General features: G+C 48.5%; 1 long non-coding RNA gene across 1 annotated transcript; it reads right to left on the bottom strand.

Moving 5' to 3' along the window:
* Nucleotides 1–701: 701 nt before the first annotated feature.
* LOC135322322 (uncharacterized) lies at nucleotides 702–3,145 on the bottom strand. Its single transcript, XR_010382850.1, has 2 exons — nucleotides 2,713–3,145; nucleotides 702–2,284 (listed from the first exon to the last, which is right to left on the bottom strand). It is a non-coding gene; the product is annotated as an uncharacterized LOC135322322 (long non-coding RNA).
* Between the last annotated feature and the right edge of the window lie 11,931 nt (nucleotides 3,146–15,076).

Raw genomic sequence — 15,076 nt, 5'->3', positions numbered from 1 at the left:
CCCCCAGCCCCCAGCTGGTTGTGGCTCTCTGTCCCCAGGAGGCCTAGGCGCCTTGGGCCAGCTGCCTTGGAGCTTGAGGCAGTGACTGCCAAAGGCAACAAAACCAGGTCAGGATGAAGCAGGGCGTCTGCATCCCCCTGGCTGCCTGGGCCCGAACAGAGCTCATTAGGGATGCGCTCCATTATATGGCTCTCAAAGCTGGTTGCTTCCCTCCATCCTACCCCAGTCCCGTCTCCCAACTGACCTTTCCAAAGCCTCCCTGAAGCACAGCCAAAAAAACTTGTAAAAACCCAGCTCTGAGCTGTCACTCCCCAGTTTAAGACTCAGAGCTGGCTTCCCATTGCCCTTGGGCCCAAACCTAGACTCTGCTGGTGGAGTTTACCAGACTGGCCTCCCCCTGTAGCCTCATGCCACCCCCAAACTGTGCACCCCATGTTCCAGCCCCAAATTGAAAGTACTTGCTGACCCTGGAACTCAGAACTCAAACCAGATTCCCAGGTAGACTGGTCTGGCCTTCCTCACCCCAGGAGATAGAGCCTTCCAGAAAAGCTTATTAGAAAATGAGAAAGTCTAACTCTGTTGAGGTTTGGGTTGTTTTTTTGTTTGTTTGGTTTTGGTTTTGGTTTTGGGTTTTTTTTTGCAGTCCATCCCCGTAGTCACAGCTAAAATCCTGGAACCAAAGAATATGGCAAGTAAGGCAGTTGAACCATAGCAGGCGGTTTGCTTTATTGTCTAAGTTTTAAATCCTTTTATTTCCCTCCCAAAATGCAGTCAGGCTCTGAAAAATCCCAAGTAGAAATGGAAGAGAGGATTAAAAACTAGAAAAGGGGAAAACATCTTGGAGATTTGGGTTTTTTAGAACATTAACTGGGCTTTGGCCAATGGGAGCTACTTGGCAAATGAACCTATTGCCATGAACAATTTTCATAAATACAACATTTCTCAAGGCTGTCCCATCAGCTGGATAACATGAGCACATCTGGGCACCCTCCCCACTCACTCGGGTCCCTCCACCAGGCTCTCCTCCTCAGGGCACCCTTCTCCCCCTACAGCCAATGCCCGTTCACTTGGGACTCCTCCCTTGACCTCCCAACCAGATGAGTCTTCCTGGCTGTGTTTTCACAGCTCCCAGTTCCTCCCCAGTGGAAACCCTCATCTTTCATTGTGATTCCTGCTTCAGTGTCTCCTGGCTGAGTTGGCTTGGGCTCCAGGATGAGAGAAGAAAGAGGAGGTGGAGATTTATTCTTTAGTAAGTTTGTTACATATGTTATGTCCTTGCACCTTCACAACAACCCTGGGAATTCAGTACCTTTATTCCTTTTCACAAGGAGAAAACTGAGACTCAGAGAGGTTGAGAAGCTGCCCAAGGACCCACAGGCAGTAGGCACAACCATGGAGTCAGGACTGGTGAAGACAGAGGCTGCACTCCCATCCACCAGTCTCCCCAATACATACTCTGTTGTGCTTATCAGATGGATGGAGGGTGGATGGGTGGGTGGGTAGTTGGGTGGATGGATGCCTGGATGGTTGGACAGATGGATGGATGAGTGGTGGAGAGTTGATGGATGGATGATGGATGGATGAATGCATGCATGGCCGGGGGGTGATTAGATGGATAATGGGTGGATGGACGGATGCATGTGTGCATGGCGGGGGGGAGGTTAGATGGATGATGGGTGGATGGACGGATGCACGTGTGCATGGCCGGGGGATGATTAGATGGATGATGGGTGGATGGACAGATGCATGTGTGCATGGCGGGGGGGTGTTGGATGAATGGATGGTGGGTGGATGGATGGATGCATGGATGGTGGATATGTGGATGTAGGGTTGGATAAGTGGATGAATGAAAAGCGAGAGAGCAACCTGTGTCAACAGGAGGAGTCAGCAAAGGTCTATGGAAGTGGCAGAACTGAAATTAAGAGCATCACCTTGTTATAGGACTTGAAGCTTTTGAAAGCCGTCTTTTGTCACCTAGTGGTACGTACTTCATCAGGAACGGCACTCTCAGGGCTTGCTGGGAGGTGACCGAGGAGCAGACCTCATGGCCGGGATGCTGTGGTGCCCCTCACAGCAGGCAGAGCTGGGTGCGGAGGACTGGCCCTTAATGGCCAAGCCCAGAGCTCTGGATTCCACGGCAGTTGATGAGGGAGGTTACGGAAGACGCCCAGGACCCCGGGCCTCCAGGCCCTGCTCACCAGATTGCCCGACTGGACGGCCCACCTCTGCTAGGCCACCATTGCAGGGAGCTGCTGGCGCTGCCTGGAGACTGCAAGGCTCCTGCCTGCCAAGGTCAGTGGGGTTTTGTGTTAAAATTCCTTTTCCCCTGGAAATGACACCAGGGCAGCCGGTTTGGGAGACCGTGTCCCCCTCTCCCCTCAGTCTCTGCTGTCCCTCCCCTCACACCTCCCCGAGGCCCATCAGGACAGGCATCTCCCCCGTGACCCCAGGGGCCCAGCAGGCCTGCAGCTCTCAGCCCCGGTATCCAGAAAGCCACTTCTAGTCCCAACTGTGCCCCCACCCTTGAATTCCTCCCTGGCCTCAGTTTCCCAAGAACAGAAAGAGCAGAGCAGACAGGAGAGAAAACAGCTCTCGACAAGATGTGACAGTGGGGTTTCTCCTTACAGGGCCTTTGCCAGGGTGGGCCCCCCACCATGAACCATCCCTCGGCTCCCTTCTCCTTCCCACCAGCAGGGAAGCACCCTGACTCACCTCCAGTCCCGGTGCCGCCTCCCAGGGAGGCTGCCCATGCAGGTTGCCTGGTGCTGTCCTGTGATAGGACTGAAGGCCCTGGCCCCTGGCCCCCCCTCAGCCCCAAGGGGTGGGACAGTCACCTGAGCTGCCCCTTCCTCGAGGACCCCGGGCTCAGCCCTGGGCCCCGCCCCCTGCCCCCGCTTCCACCTCCGTCACTGCTTCGGGCTCCTTCCCAGAGGGGACGCAGGAGGTCCTGCATCAAGATCCTCCACGTGAATGAGTCCTGGAACGTCCACATCCACCTCCTGTTAGATCTAAACCTATCCTGACTGAACTTCAGGTCCCCGCGATGAAGTCCCGCTGCCCTGAGCCCCCGCCTAGCTCCAGGCCGGGGGTCTCCGGTGGGCCCTCTCCAGGCAGAGCTGGGCACCAGGAGCCAGGCTGGGCGGGCGGGTCGCCCCGGAGGAATCCTTGGAATGCAGCTCCCACTTCCAAAGCCAGGCCCCACCTGTTCCGGTCTGCAGATCGCCTCCCCACCTCGGCCTGGGCGAACCCCTGTGGTTAGCAAGTGAGAAGGAAGAGCTCCGGTGACAGGCGAGATGGAAATCAGCCCCACAAAGCCAGGGGATTTTTTTTTCAAAGTCTTTAGAGGCTTTTTCCAGGTTGGGGATGGGGGGGGCCGGGTCTGGATTGGGCGACAGCGGTTTATGGGGTCATTTTTAAGGACCATGCATTTGGCTGCTAGCAGGCCACCTGTGTCTCCCCCTCACGGCAAACTGTTCCTGTGTGTACGTGCTGCATGAAGCACTGCGGCTGTCCTTCCCGAGAGCCCACTGCGTGCCTGCCACTGGCCTAAGGGCTCTAGGCACAGTCTCCTACCACCCTGTCCACCCACCCGCCGCGGCTGCAAGCTCCTCAGATCTTCATAGCTGGGGAAGACAGAGGTTCAGGGAGTCGCAAGACCAAACTGAATGGCAGGGCTGGGGCTCGACCCTGCCCTTGGCCTCCAGAATCTGCCTTGCCCCCAGGGACGCGGGGCCCTTTCCCGGGTGCACAGGCACTGTTTCCATGTGGCTGTGGTCACAGCAGCCCTGCAGTCAGCCCTGCGTGCTCACGGCCTGTCACGAGCTTTTCCCACGGGGCCCCACGCCGCCCTCTCCGTCCCCTTCCCACGGCCCTGTGTGCACTTGGGTCATTTCCAGGGTTTTCTGTCTACGATTGTTTCTGTGGGATAAAGTCCAGGAGCCCGACCGGGTCACGAGATGGGAACATTCCTGATGGGGACACGTAACCCAGGGAAAGAGGGGACCTTCATGTGGGCAAGCGAGTGTGCCAGCCTGGGGTGTGCCCCTCGCCCAGGTGCCAGAGGGGACCACAGGGCCCAGGAAGGGCGCACAGAAGCTGGGCAGACCTGGAGCCTGCCTTTCTGGGTTTCCCACAGCTCGCTGAGAATTCCCTAACAGGAGCAGCCAGCCTAAAATAGAAACGCTGACACAGGGGAAACACCGGGGCCAAAGTCTGTGCCCAGGAGCTCTCGCTGCCAGCAGGCAGGCTCCCTCCACCCCTGGCTCCCCCAAGGAGCCTCAGGGGCCCCTCCTTCTGCCCCTGGGCGGCTGTCTCCTCTGGGGTCTTTAAAACCCCCTGCAAACAGCTAAGGGCCTTGCATTGGCAGGGAACGTGGACGCAGCTTCTCTGAGGCTGGCCTGCAGCCTGGGCTTACTTGCAGCTGTCTTCCTGTGTGAGCCGGACCTCGGGCGGGGTGGGCGGCAGGGGGTGGCGTGGAATTGGAGGCAGGGAGGGCTGCCCTGCCACGCCCAGCCCCGTGGCCAGAGCTTCCAGCCCCCAGGCAGATGGGACAGGCGCTCCCCACACTGGGCCTGCTTTGGAACGTGGGAGCAGGTTCCAAGCTGGGGCTGCCTGGCTCTGTCTGGGGCAGAGGAAGTGGGATGCTGGTGCCCTGACTGGCTGTAATCCCAGACACCAGCTGTGCTGGAGCCGCCAGGGACCACCGAGGAGGGCCTACGAGGGAAGGGAAGACCATTCGCATAAAAGAAGCAGTGGTCCCTGGAACCCAAACCAAAGAAGGGCCTCCGTGCCCTTTAGGACACACGGACCCGGCCGCAATTCCCTTCTGGGAACCTTTCCCTCCGAAACAGCTGCAGAAGCTGCAGGCCGCCCGAGGAGGCTCCTGGCCGCCTCGCTTATTTATAGCGATGAAGCCATCAGAGGCAACTTGAATGTCCAGCCCTGGGGGAGGAGGGGGTCAGCCACGGTGCATTGCGTACTGGGACGTTCTGCAGCCTCCAAAGCAGTGAGGCAGCTGGGGACATCGTACCACGGGGGGCCGTGCCACGGCCGGGGCAGGGAAAAAGGAAAAGCAAGCGATGGAAGAGGGTACACGGGGCAGCACGTTCTGTGGAACAAAGCTGTGTGTGGGGAGAAAGTGAGACTCTGCAAGGCACAGGCCCTGGAGGGCTCGAAACCTGTCCCAGGCGTCCAGGGGAGGGACCTAGGAAGGATCCATTTTCCTTTTACACCACTGGAATTCTTCCCATCAGATGTCTTTTGTGAGTAAAGGAATTAGCAATGGGTTTCGTTCATTTCCACCACAGGAGAATGACACACAGCTGAGCGAGGCCATTACAAATATCTCTCTGTCCCGTCCATCCCCATCCCCAGCCCTTCTCATCCACCAGCGTCCCTGGAACCAGCCCAGGTACCCAGTGCTGCCAGGGGCTGTGGATGTGCAGCAGGCCACCCAGGTCCCCTGCCCTGAGGACCTCTCCAACTAAGGGGGAGCCAGACCCACAGGCCAGTGGTTCTAGAACAGGCTTCCAGTGGGTTGGTGGACCATCCAAGAGGCCTTCCCAGATGCTGTTTGACCAGAGGCACCGGAAGAGCAGAGGCCAGGGGTGTGGGGAGCGAGGGGCGAGGCTGGAGGAAGAGGGGAGATGTGACTGGAGAGGCGAGTAGGGCCCAGCCAGCAAGCTGCAGGGAGGGCAGGCTTAGGGTGCAGAGATAGCATGGCCCAGCTTGGAGCCCCCTGCGGCCGAGACCGAGGCCGGGAGACGGCTCCAGCCGGCAGGGAGCGAGCCCACAGCACCCCACGCCAAGCTTGCAGAAGGTCAAGAAGACATGAGGATGAAAGAGGCAAGCCTGGGGCAGCAGCGGAAACGGGGCTGGGAGCAGGGCTCTGGGCGCGGACCGAGGCACCCCGGGACTGGCTGCGTCTCCCAGGGCGGCCTCGGTGGGCTCTGCTGCCCTCGCTGCAAATGGGGGTGGAGCTGCCTTGTCGGGCCCTCGTGAGAGCAAAGAGCGTGAGTCTGAGGCACTCAGCCCAGCCCCCGCTAGGAAAGCTGGGAGGAGGGCTGGCCCTGGGCCGGGCATGGCACAGCCTTGAGTGAGTCCGAGGCAAGGGGACCGGCGTGGTTGGGTGTCAGTCTTCGAGAAGCCAGCGCTGCTGTCTGTGTCCCTCGGGCCTCTGAGGGCAGAGCCCCCGCCCTGTGTCCAGAGTGGGTGGGTGCACAGGCAGCAGCGGGAGCCCCTTTGAGGCCGCAGGGCCTCCTCACTGACTGGGGGGCCGCAGGATCACAGGCGCCCCCAGTGTGTCTGGGGGGTCTGCAGTTCTCACCGGCCACCCGCAGGGCCCTGGCCACGCTTGGAGACCCCCGCGCTGGGCCCAGCCCTGACGTCCCCCTCCCTCGGGAGGGCCCAGCCCTGCTGTCTCTCCCTGAGGCTGCGGCTTCGGCCAGGCCCGCTGTCTCCCTGCTTTTCCAGCCTCTGCTCCCTCTGACGCTGCCCGCCTTGTCCGTCTAAGAGCCTTGGTCCCTCGGGAGCTCAGAGCCCCTTCCCAGTGGCCAACCCAAAGCGGGGAGGCCACTTGGGGCCAGGACCCCCTCTTCAGCTATGCTTGGGGGGGGGTGTTCACAGCTTCGGGCTGTTCCATTGGCAGGGCCCGTGGCCACGGGGAGCTCTGAAGCAGCTGCAGTATGACCAGCTGTCTCCCCTGCCTGGGACAGCAGCCAGGCAGCTCCAGCCGCCCCACGGTGCTCACCCATCCTTCCAGCCCAGGCCATGCGTGTCCCCCTCCCACTGTCCGGTGTCAGAGTCCGGGTTTCTCCCTGATGAGGCTGGGGGCATCCTCTCAGTCTCCGCCTGGAGTAGCTCTCCTCATTAGGAATCATGACCAGAACACAGAATCTGGTTTTTATGAGGCTCTGAGTGGCGCAGTGGGTACAATTGTGAGTTTCAGAGAAAGACACACCCAGGCACCTCCCTGCACCTCAGTTTCCTCACCTGTTAAGTGGGAACAGCCAGTCTGACTGGTCTGGTGTTTTAAGGGTTCTCGTGCAATAATGTGGAACGCAGTCTGGGGCGAGAGCCCGGTGAGCACTCAGAGGTTACCATTGTTGGTAAACCTTTTTTATTTTTAAATTAATATATAATAAAATTGAAATGGGGGGGCTCTACAGTTCTGTGAGTTTTATACACGTGTAGATTTGTGTCACCGCCACCACAATCAGGACTGTCGGATTCCAAACCTCCAAATTCCCTCCCCCTGCCACTTTGCAGTTGGATCCTCCCCTGTCCCTGATCCCTGGCGATGTGCGCCACATCCTTACAGTTTTGTCTCTTCCAGAAATGGAATTAGACAGCAAATAACTAACCTTTGAGGCTGACATCTTTCACTCCATGAGGCATCCAGGCTGCTGCTGTGTGGTTTGTTCTTTTTCGTTAGTGAGTAATGTTCCATTGCACGGATGGACTGCTGTTTGTTTAACTGTTTACTCACTGAAGGACATTTGGGTTGTTTCCCGTTTGGGGGGGATCATGAATAGAGCTGCTGCAAGCAATCAGATAGAGGTTTTCGTGTGAAGATGAACGTGTGTTTCTCTTGAGTCAGTACACGGGAGTGGGATGGCTGGATCATTTGGTAAGTATGTGTTTAACTTTTATGAAATCCCAAAACTGTTTCCAGAGTACCTGTACCATTTTTCACTCCCACCGGCAGTGTGTAGGATCTCCACTGGTTCTGCATCTCACCAGAACTTGGTACGGTCAGGTTTTCAGGGTTTTATCCCCATTCTATTAGATGTGTAGTGAAGTCTCACCGTGGGATTTTTGCCAACAGATTTTTATTGTAAAATATACATAACATAAAGTTTACCATTTCAACCATTTTTAGGTGTACACTTAAACCTTGAACAGTCTGAGGGTTAGGAGTGCCTACCATCCACACAGTCAGAAATCTGCGTATGACTTTTAATCGGTTCTCCACGTACTTGGTTCCCTCGTACACGCGGTTCCTCTGTATCCAGGGTTCTGTGTCTGTGGATCCTAGAATGCTGCACTGTTTACTATTGAGAAAACTGCACATTTAAGTGGAGCCATGCAGTCTAAACACATTCAGTAACATGTGCAACCATCACCACTATCCATTTCCAGAACTTTTTCATCAATTCATTCATCATTGACTCTGCATCTGTTGAAAAAAAAACTCCCTACTCCCACCCTACCCTCCCAGCCCAGCCCCTAGTAACCTCTATTACACTTTCTGTCTCTCTGGATTGGCCCATTCTAGGTACTTCTTATCAGTGGAATCATGTAAGACATTGCATGTCCTTTTGAGCCTGGTGTACTAGCATAATGTCTTCAAGGTCTGCCCACATTGTAGCATGTGTCAGTACACTGTTCCTTTTCATGGCTGAGTAATATTCCATTGTATGTGTGCACCACAGTTTTCAGCCCACTCATCTACTGACAGACACCTGGGTTGTTTCTGTCTTCTGGCTGTTGTGAATCATGCTGCTATAAACATGATTGTGCAAATATCTGTTTGAGTCCATGCCTCCAGCTCTGTGGGGTATCTCATTGTGGTTTTAGTTTGCATGGTTAATGATGTATTTATTTTTCACCTCTATATCTTCTTTGGTGAACTGTCTGTTTAAATATTTTGCTTATTTTTAAATTTGGGTTGTTTGTGTTCTTATTTTTGAGTAAGGAGAGTTATTTCGGTGTGATGGATACGTTCCTCCGTAGGATGTGTAATTAACAAATATTTTCTCCCAGTCTGTACTTGTCTTCATTCTCTTAGCAGCATCTTTCACAAAATAAAGGTTTTTCTTTTTAAATGAAGTCCCATTTACCACATTTTTTTACTTTTATGAATTGTGTTTGCAATTTCATATCTAACAACTCTACCTAGTCCAGGCCACAAACATTTTCTTCTAGAAGAGTTATAATGTTACATTTTACATGTAGACCTGTGATACAGATTGAGTTAAATTTTGTATTAAGTGTGAGGTATAGGTATATTTTTATGCAATGAATGTACAGTTCTCCCAACACCATTTGTTGAAAAGACTATCCTTTCTCTATTGAATTGCCCCTGCACTTCTGTCAAAAATCAGTTGGAAGATATTTGCTTTAGATCTAAATACACAGATAGATTGAAAATGAAAGGATGGAAAAGATAGTTCATGTAAGTAGCAATGAAAAGAGAGCAGGGGTGGCTATGCTAATATCAGACAAAATAGACTTTAACTTAAAACCTGCTAAAAGATACAAAGAAGGGCATTACATACTGATAAAAGGATCAATTCACCAAGATATTACAGTTATAAACATATATGAACCAAACATCGTGGTTTTTTATAAACTATAAACCAATTGAACCCAATAGACACATACAGAACTCTCGACAGCTGCAGAATACACACCCTCTCAAGTGCTTATGGAATAGTCTCCAACATAGACTACATGTTAGGCCACAAAACAAGCTCTGAATTATCATAAAGATTGAAATCATAGTGTCTTTTCCCATCACAATGGAATGAAACCAGAAATCAACAGCAGAAGGAAAATGCGGAAAAATTTTAAGTATGTGGAATTTAAATAGCACTCTATTTAACAACAAATGGATCAAAGAAGAAATCACAAGGGAAGTTAGAAACTATCTTGAGACAAATGGAAACAAAAACACAGCATGCCAAACTTAAAGGATGCAGTGAATGCAGTGCTGAGAAGAAAATGTAAGCTGTAAAGACATTTTTTTTAAAAGGACTTAAAATCAACAATCTAACTTTACACTTTAAGGAACTAGAAAAAGAAGAACTAAATCCAAAAGCTAGCAGAAGGAAGAAAATAATAAAGACTAGAACAGAGATCAATAAAATAAAGAATAGAAAAACAAATTTAAAAAAATCAATGAAACCAAAACTTGTTCTTTGAAAAGATGCCCCCCACCCCTTTTCTTTTGCCTTATTGTAAGAAATTTCCAGTGTCATGTTGGAAACTGAGAGTAGACTACTTTGCTTTATTCCTGATCTCAGGGGGAAAGCATCATCTTTGACCATTCAGTATGACCATAGGTTTTTTTTTGTAGATGCCCTGAAGGTTTTTTTTTTTTTGTAGATGCCCTTAAGGTTAAGGAACTTTCATTCTATTCCTAGTTTTCAAGGTTTTTGTCATGAATTGGTCTTGAATTTTTGTCAAATGCTTTTTCTGAGTCAAATGATATGAGAATGTGACTTTTCTTCTTTAGTCTGTTAATATGCTGAGTTACATTCACTGATATTCAAGTGTTAAACCAGCCTTGCATTCCTGGAATGAATCTCATTTGGTGATGATGTGTTATTATTTTTATGTATCTCTGGAATTGATTTGCTAATATTGTGTTGAGGATTTTTGCACATATGTTCACGAGGGATATATGTCTATAGTTTTCCTTTCATGAATTGTCTTTGTCAGGATCCTATCAGATTAATGCTGACCTCATAACCTGAGTTAGAATGTCTTCCTCTTCTAATTTCTGGAAGAGACGATGTAGAATTGGCGTTACTTCATTTTTAAAAATCTGAATAGAGTCTCTAGTGAAACTATCTGGGCCTAGATTATTTTCTTCTTCATAAAATTTTAAACTGAAAATTCTATTTCTTCAATAGCTATAAGACTGTTCATGTTATCTGTTTCTTCTTGAGTGAGTTTGGATGAAACTCTGCTCTTCAGGGAACTTGTTCATTTCATTGTAGTTACTGAATTTACGTGCATAGGGCTGTTCATGGTATCCTCTTATTATCTCTTTAGTGTGGAGGCGGGTGTCTGTAGTGATATCTTCCCTTTCATTCCTGACAGTGGTAAATTGTGCTTTCTCTCTGTTTTGTCAATCTGGCTACAGTGTTATTAATTTTATTGATTTTTTGAAAGAGCCAGTTCTTGGTTTCATTGATTTTCTCTACTGTTTTGTTTTCAATTTTACTAATTTCTGCTCTTATTATTTCTTCCCTTCTGCTTGCTTTGTTTTTATCTTACTCTTCCGTTTCTAGTTTAAGGAGGAAGCTTATATTATTTATCTAATACCATTCTTCTGTACTAATATAAGCACATAATGCCATGAAGATTCCCCCTCTAGGCCATGCTTTAGCTGCACTCCACAAATTTTTATATGTTTTCATTTGCATTACATCTAAAATATGTTATAAATTCCCTTGAGACTTCCTCTTTGACTCATAGGGTTTTTAGAACTGTGTTGTTTAATTTCTTATTTGGAGGTTTTCTTACGTGTGTGTTAGATACTACTAATTTGATTCTGTTACAGTCAGAGAACATACTTTGTATGATTTCAATTTTTTTAAATGTTTCAAGGTTTGGTTTAATGATCCACAATATAATCTATATTGAGACTATTTCATAGACATTTTAGAAAAAAATGTATATTCAACTGTTGTTGAGTGAAATGTCCTATAAATACCAATCGGGTCAAGTTGATTGAAGGTATTTTTCATTTTCTAATTTCCTTTCTTACTTCTTGCCAATCTTTTCTTGTCAATTACTGAGAGAGGAATGTTGACATCTCCAACTATAATCATGGTTTTGTCCATTCTTTTCCTTCAGCTTTATTAATTTTTCGCATCATGTACTTTAAAGCTCTGTTGTTTGGTGCATAGACCTTTAGGATTATTATGTCTTCTTGGTGAATTGGCATGTTAATCATTATGTAACGTTCCTCTTTGTCCCTGGTCATTTTTGTTGCTCTGAAGTCTACCTTGTTTGATACTAATTTAGCTACTCCAGCTTTCCTGATTGGTGTTTGTGTAGTGTATTATTTTCTATACTTTGATTTTTAACCCACTTGCATCATATTTGAAGTAGATTTGTGACAGACAGCCTAGAGCTGGATCCTGGATTTTAATCTATTTTGACTATTTAGCTTTGTTCTTCTCTGACACTGCCTTAGCAGTGTGCACAGGTGTCGGGGGTGGGGGCACTTAGGTGTCCCAGTACAGCCTGGAGAGGGTAGACGTCATCTGCCTCCCCACTCAGCCTTTGCTGACCTGGGTGGGCTGGGGCCACAGTGCTTTCTGTGGTGTCGGGTTACAGAAGAGTCGCTACTGTCTAAAAGTTCTCTGTCTTGCTAGGCTGCCCCTTTTGTGATCCTTTGGCTCAGGAGAGCAGACCTTGTGTCTGTGACCATTGTTTGTTTCCAGGTTGCTAGCTTTTCAACCGTAAGTGGCAAAAGGAAAACCCAAGGAACTCACCACCATGGCATTCCTTGAGTCCTGGGATCTCTAGCTGCCTTCTCTCCACTTTTCAGACTCTTCTTCTGTTTTGTATGTAGTGTTTAGGGTTCTTAGTTGTATTTAGCAGGACGAACAGAGATGTCTCTATTCCATCTTCCCAGAAGCAGAAGCCATTTGAACTTGATAAGTACCAACAAGCAGCCCTCCAAAAATAAGAATCTCTTATTTTCTTGCATCCTCTGATGGCTTGGGAGCTGCCCATCCTGTTGCTATTATGTTAGGGGTTCCCCTTGACATTTTAAAGTCCTACTTCCTCGAAGATGAAAGTGTCCCTCTTCCGTTTACCCAAGTGTGGAAAGAACACAGAATGTTGTGCTCTCATCCCCACCCACTCCCAGCCCATCTCTCTTGTTAGAGGAGTTGGGTTAACATCTGCTTCCAGGGATAGAAGCCCAGAGTGGCACACTGTAAACAGAACCCAGCTTTACTTCTCCCCTGTGGAAACAGAGATCGAGGCGAAGTGGCCATGGCTGGCTGGGTGGGGGTTCCTGCAGATGGCGGGGCAAGGGCAACATGTGGCTTCTACTCACGTCCAAAGTGGCGCCACCTGGGTCCATTTTGGCAGCCCTGGGAGGAGGAGGGCGGCAGCGCTGTTCTGGAAGGGGCGCTCTCCTAGTCTACTCTTGTCCAGCTGACCACTCCCAGCTACCGGGGAGGCTGAGAATTGCAGTCTTCACGTGGGGAGGCCTTGTGCCCAGCACAAACGAGGGGCTTGATGCCCAGGGAAGGGGAAGCATGGGCATTTGAGGTTAATCTACGGCCTACCCTACAGACAGCCCATGCTCAGCAGTGGATACCTGCAAGTTGTCTGATTTCCCTGTTTGCCGTCCCTTGTAGTAGCTCTCAGTTCTTCTGGGTTCAGTGTCGTCTCATCAGAGTGTAAATTTTAGTGGTCCTCTGAGCAAGGTCTGTTTGTGCCAAGGGCTCACATGTTAGTCTTCACAAGTATATCAGTGGCAGAAAATTTGGAGTTGACAGCTGTGTTCTCTCAGCACCGTTATCCAGTGTCTTCCAGAACCGCTGCTGAGAGCCCTGCTCTATTCTGCTGCCATTCCTCTGTAGGTGACACGCCCCCTTCCACTGATTGTTGTCTCTTTTATTTAACTTCCCTCCAGACCCACACCCTCCTCCTCCTCACCAAAGGTAACCTCTCTGGGGCCCCACTGCTTCTGAAGAGCCATGTTTCAGACTAGAGGCATCTCCCAAGGGTGAAGCCATCTCCTTCCCTTCCTGACTTCTCCCGGTCAACCAGCCATCAAAATGAGGGTCAGCCAGGAGCTTGTAAATATTTTTATTATTGAGGTTAAATTCACATAACATAAAATTTACCATTTTAACCACATCTGTGGACGAAGACCCAGGTGCTATGAGACCCCCAGATAGAGAGGGCAGACTGTACTGATTTAATCTCTTTACTCATCATAGATATCAGATTTTGTGTTTCTTCTCACATCAGTTTTGGTAGTTCATGTGTTCCTGAAAATTTGTCCGTTTCATCCAGGTAATTTAACTTGCTGGCATACAAGTGTTCATAGTGTTCCCTTACAGTCTTTTTTATTTCTGTAAGGTCAATAGCAACACCCACTCTCATTCCTGATTCTAGTCATGTGAGACGTCTCTTTTTCCCTAGATCAACCTAGCTAAAGACACGTCAATTTGTTGTTGTTTCCAAAAACCAATTTTTAGTTGAATCATTCTTTCTATTGTTTTCCCATTTACTTTATTTATCTCTGCTGTCTTCTTTATTATTTTCTTCCTTTTGCTTTGAGTTAAGTTTACTCCTTCTCTAGTTTCTTTAGGTGGAAGTTTAGGTTTGACTTGAGATATTTCCTCTTTTTTTATAGCTATAAATTTCTCTCTGAGCACAGCTTTTGCTTCACCCCATAAGTTTTGGTATGTTTGGATTTTTTTTTCATTTGTTTAATATTTTCTAATTTCCGTGTGATTTCTTCTTTGACCCATTGGTTGTGTAAGAGTATGTTCTCTGATTTCCTCATATTTGTAAATTTTCCAATTTTCTTTCTGTCATCGATTTTTTTGCTTTATTCCATTGTGGCCAGAGGAGATATTTCATCTGACTTTAATTTTCTAGAGTTATAGAGACTTGTTTTGTGGCCTAAGATATAGTCTATCCTGGAGAATATTCCACATACACTTGAGAAGACTCTGTATTCTGCTGTTGCTGGGTAGAGTGAGCTATATCTGTCCAATAGGTCTAGTTGGTTTACATTGTTATTCAAATCATCTGTTGCCTTGATGATCCTCTATCTCATTATACTATCCATTATCACAAGTTTAGTGTTGGAGTCTCCAACTATTATTGTTGAACTGTTATTTCTCCCTTTGGTGCTGTTAGATTTTGCTTCATGTGTTTTGGGGCTCTGTTATTATGTGCATACCTGTTTATTATTGTTATATGTTCTTGATGCATTATGCCCTTATCATTATAGAATGTGTTTGTCTCTTGTAACAGATTCTGTCTGGTATCAGTATAGCCACTCCAGCTCTCTTTCAGTTACTGTTTAAATTAAGTTTCTTTTTCTATTCTTTTACTTTTAACTTATTTGTTTCTTTGGTTCTTGTAGACAGCATATGGTTGGATTATGTTCTTTTTGTTTTCTTTTATCCATTCTAGTCAATCACTGCTTTTTAATCCATTTACATTTAATGTAGCTACTTATACAGAAGCACTTACTTCTATCATTTTGCAATTTATTTTTCTATATGTCTTATATTTTTTCTGTGGCTCCGTTCTTCCACTACTGTCTTCTTTTGTGTTAGATAGATATTTGCTACTGTACCAT

This window comes from Camelus dromedarius, chromosome 10, assembly GCF_036321535.1.
Source record: "Camelus dromedarius isolate mCamDro1 chromosome 10, mCamDro1.pat, whole genome shotgun sequence".
NCBI lineage: Eukaryota > Metazoa > Chordata > Mammalia > Artiodactyla > Camelidae > Camelus > Camelus dromedarius.
This window is presented reverse-complemented; position numbering and strand designations above follow the sequence as displayed.